The following is a 5,196-nucleotide window of genomic DNA, read 5'->3' as shown; positions in this document are numbered from 1 at the left end:
CATCAATCCGGATGAGACGGATTGATAGATACAGTAACTCAGGCAATGGGGGTAGAGTCAGAGAGACCGGCTCAGAACAGGGGAAGCTTCAGAGCTGTTGTACATAGGGTCGCTATAAGCCATGATTGATTCGATGGCACAAAAGAACAACAACATTCTCATTTTTCCCAGTGAAATGATATTATTTTAATACTAATTTTCATTTGAAAAAATTAAGCGAGAAGTGTTGCTTGAAAATGGACAGACTGAAATGAGCCAATTTTATTCTGAAGAGTTGTATACTACATCATTTAACAACATCATTTATTGTATTGTTTACAATAAGGTTAGTTGGTTGACAAACTATTTTTGACACTATGTTTTTAAGTTGTATATAAAAGTATTTTTCTATTTTAAAAAATTATCACACAAAATTGAGCTCAGGAAAAAGAGTAGGTTTTCTGAAATACTAACTTCCCTGAAATTCCAACCCCCAATACATGCAGGAGAACATGAAACAGATGCTAAATAATCTGAATTGGGTTGGCTAATTGCACAATATTGTCTCTGCTGAATATTATGAGAAGCAGACTAGCATAGTTAATTATCAGCTTGAGCTCTAGACATACAGTTGATAGTCTAGCAAATGACTTCTTCAAACCTCAGATTTGTGAGATATACACAATATCTAACTTGAAGGAGTTTTATGAAGATTAAGTGAAAAAGAATGTTTAAACCATTTAGCATGACCTTACCATGTAATATGTACTCCATGAATAATTTCTTAAGGGATTGACCCTGGATGAGATGGATTGATACAGTGACTGGGGCAATGAGGAATGGTGTGTTGGAGTCAGTGAGACTGGCTCAGGACAGGGCAGGCTTCAGAGCTGTTGTAGATAGGGTCAGTCTGAGTCAAAGGTGACTCAATGCCACATAGCAACAACAACAAGAAATTGATATCAATTCAGAGCTCACCCTCCAGTGGGTTTTCAGGGGCGATCACGCAGAAGGAGATTGTTCTTCCTTCTCCTGTAGAGTAGCTGGTACATTCAAACTGCCTGTAGTTTGGGTTGGCAGCACAACTTCTTCTGACTAAGCCACCAGTGCCCTCTCCGTTACTTGTTGTTGAGTACCATTGAGTTGTAACTGCCCCATCACTGACCCTCCAGCGGGTTTTCGGAAGCAGCTGGTCCCACGGGAAGAGATTGCACATCTTTCTTTCGCATATAAGCTGGTGGATTCAAACCACTTGCCTTCGTTATTGCAGCATAGCTTCTTACCATTGGGCCACCAGACCTCCTTCATCCGTTACTTAGGGAAGATATAATTTCCTACATCTGGGTTTCTGGTGTTTGCACCTCCCCTGACTTTTGCTTCCCACTTTGGGTTTATGACTCTTGCTTTTTCTTATCTAACTCGCTCTCTCCTTCAACTCCATTGTAGCTTTGTTCTTCTTACAAGGTCAGTAGAATAAACAGGCCTATTCTGGAGAGGATGAAACCAAGTCTCTCCTTGGAGGCTAGGATTTTGAAGCTCCGTCTCACATACTTTGAGCACATGGCCAGGAGGGAGGACATAATGCTCAGAACAGTGGAGGGACAGCACAGGAGAGGGAGACCCTGGAGGAGATGGATTGATACAGTAACTGGGGCAATGGGTGTTGGTATGTAGGAATCAGTGAGACTAGCTCAGGACAGGGCAGGCTTCAGAGCTGTTGTACATAGGGTCGCTTTGGGTCGCAGGCGACTTTTGAAGGCACATAACAACAACAACACATCTATACTGAATATACATTAAAAGAAAGAAAAACTACATCTATCATACCAGAACCAAATGTGTTGGTGTTGAGTGATACTGAGTAGGATTTACAGAAATTCTATAAGATAGAGTAGAATTCTTTCATAGGGTTTCCAAAGCCATAATCTTTATGGAAGTAGGCCACGTCTTTCTTTTGAGAAGTAGATGGTGTGTTTGAACTGCCAACCTTTGCCTGAACAGCCAAGTTAACCTTTGAAATACCAGGGTTCCTTCAAGATAAACCATATGAAAGCTATATAATGAGCAAAGAAGACCAAAGAAGAAGTGATGTGATGCCTTTGAAATATGATGTTGGCAAAGAATATTAAATACACTGTGGACTGAATGAAAGTGTCAGAAGGAATGCAACCAGAAAGTTCCCTAAAAGTGAAGATGGTGAGACTTTATCTCACATACTTTGGACATATTACCTGATGAGACTAGTCCCTGGAGAAGGGCTCCATACTCGGCACTAGTGGGCCAGCAGAAATGTGACTACCCTCAACTTGATTGGCACAACGGCTGCAACACTGAGCTCAAACACAACAGCAATTATGAAGGTGACACGGGACCAGAGAGTGTTTCATTTTGTTGTACATAGGGTCCACGTGACTTGAAACTGTCTCAATGGCACCTATTAATCAACAACAAAGGCTCTTTTTAAAATGTATCTGTGAAGCTCTGAGGAGAAAGTGAGCAGAGATAGGAATGAGCAGAGCTCCTTGTGTACTTATTTCTTCTGTAACAAGATGATACAAGACAGACCTTGAGACCTTCCAGGAAGTTCTATGAGTACAGAGGCACTTGAGAAGTGAAAGCTTTTTTTTCCCCAGCTGAGAAGTGGCAAGAGAAAACCTTCGAGAAAGAAAGACCAGTTCAGGTGTGTACTGAAGAATAAAAGAGAAAATTATTCCAGCAGATAATACACAGTTATAGAGGAAATTGGCGTGGTGGTGTGTGAGAGGAAACAAACCCTGGACAATGAGATGGAAGTAAGAAATGGAAGCGTAGAATCAAGAAATTCACTCAATTGTATTGAATAGAGCAGCGTTCCTCAGTTTGTTTCGATTCTTAACAGTTTTATATCATCGATTTCATGTCAGTTCTGACTCATAGCACCTTGGTCTTCAGGACTGTGGATTGGAAGGTGGTGGATTAGAACTGGAAAATGCATGTTCAGCCTTCGAGTTAGCAATGCATCTCCCTCTAGCTATTCCCTATTTACATTCCTAACACCTTTGGAAAGAATGTAAATCATTGTCCTCTTCCAGGGAGAGTGCTAGAAATATAACCAACCATTAGCAAGACAGACAAGGTTGGAGTTTTAACTGCCTGAAAAAAATCTGAAATTAATTTCTTTCTGGAACCTCTATTATTCCTGAGAGCAGAAAACAACCTAGGCTCACGCATGTAAACTCAACTAGTTCCAAGTTGAATTGGTTTGTTTCATGATAACTAGACTGTAAGCAGAATATCTTTGGCGGCAAATCCAGACTCACAAGGCAGTGGAGTTATGAGGAAAATGTTCAACTTAGAAGTCTATTCAGACTTCGGGACTCAGAATTGGATATCTGATTTTGTACTTTTGCCTTCCAGTTTCTGGTAGAGTTGGGTTGACCAGATAAATAGTAACAGAGTGATGTCAAAGTTTCCTCTTGACTCAAGTTTGTTTGGTATTACCTTGTTAGCTAACCATGTCTCCTTTGGGGAAGTTCATTGGTGTGACTCTTATTCTACATTCTAGAAAAAAGAGATCGAAGGACATTCTGGTTTTATATTCTTTGGCGATTCTGGGCTTTGAGTCTATGTTAACTTTTTGTTGTGAGTTAGAGGAAAGTTCACAAAGCTAATTGGTTTTCCACTCAACAATTCATACGCATTTTGATTTGTGATACTCGCTGTAACTCCCACAATAGAATAGTGCTGCTCTCGGTTCCTCCTTGTATTGTCATTTATTTGTCCTTGTGTTTCCATTTGTCCTTCTTTCCTATCCTTTCCTGCCTTATCCCCGGACAAATTCTCCCCTTTTTGATCTTGTATGGTTGGTTGTTCTAGGTAGGAGGTACCTCTCTGGAATTCTTTTTCATCCTAAATGTCTGTCTGTTGTTTGGCTGTAAGTTGAACCACACAGGTAAGTTAAATTTCAGACGTGAAGGGTGTCTAAGAGCCAGATGAAGTACCACCAGTTTCTAGCAAGCCTATTCAGCTTGTGGGGTTTTTTTCCTTTTATAATTTTGAGTTTTCTTCCACTTTATCGAGGCCCTCATATTCTGATCCCTTTTCAGCCAGTTGGCAGGGAGATAATCAGGCATCATCTGATTTTTCTGGCCTCAGGGTTATGGGTGCTTGGGTTCATATAGTCCATTAGTTCTTAGAATTGTTTCTAAGAGTCTTTCATTTTCTTCACGCTTCTTTGTTCTGCATGGGAAGAGGCCAACAGGTGCACCTCAAGAGCTTAGTGCTTTATATTCTGCCCCTAACAACTTCAAAATGTGGCAAAAGTCTTTAGAGGTTCAAGCACTGTGAGTTACGTTTTTAAATTGTTTGCTTGTTTCGTTTTCAGTATTGTTCCAATTCAGCTGAGATTAGAATTTGTTCCCTCTATCCTCCATGACTGTGTTGTTAATGTTGAACTTGAAGGTTTATGCAAGATTCAAATAGTTACAGTGAGGAGGCGGTGCCCACGTCTTGGTCTCTTCTTCCGTTCTGCACTGGGTTTCCCTGAGTTTATCCTTACTGTGACTCACTGCAGCGCCTAAATACTCACCAGACGCCTCATGGTATTGATCAACTGCACACAATGCTGTTTCCCCTTGTCAAGACCACAAGACTCCATTTTCTAAGTTGTCTTCTTTTCCTACTCACTTCCGTCTTCCCCCCGGATTTGATCTAGTGGAGGTGGAGGAATGAAGTGAGGACTATAACATGGTCTTCTCAACGAGTTGTTTTTGTTGTTGTGTTTGTTATGTGCCATCAAGTCACCTGCGACTCATAGCGACCCTATGTACAACAGCCCTGAACCCTGCTCTGTCCTGTGCCAATCGCACTGTCTCTGACACTCCCATCCTGATTAACCCAGTCACTCAATCAATCCATCTCATCGAGGGTCTTTCTTTCTTGTGTTGTCATTTAATATGCTCCAACTCTTAGTAACCTCGTGTACAATAGAAAAAAAACCTTGACCAAGCCAGTGCCATCTTCACAGTCATGAGTGTTCTTGAGTTCTTTGGTGGAGCTAACCATCTACTACACCATACATGATATCCTTCTCCAGGGAGTGGCCCTGCTGATAATGTGCTCACCATCCTTAGTTCTAAAGAACCTTCTGGCTGTGTTTCTCCCAACGCTGATATATTCATTCTTGTGGAGTATCTGCTATATTGAATATTTTGACTGTGTGGATCATAACAAACTGTG

This window comes from Elephantulus edwardii, unplaced genomic scaffold (assembly GCF_000299155.1).
Source record: "Elephantulus edwardii isolate Elephantulus edwardi_28Jun2011 unplaced genomic scaffold, EleEdw1.0 scaffold00040, whole genome shotgun sequence".
Lineage (NCBI taxonomy): Eukaryota > Metazoa > Chordata > Mammalia > Macroscelidea > Macroscelididae > Elephantulus > Elephantulus edwardii.
Note: the sequence above shows the minus strand (reverse complement) of the source record.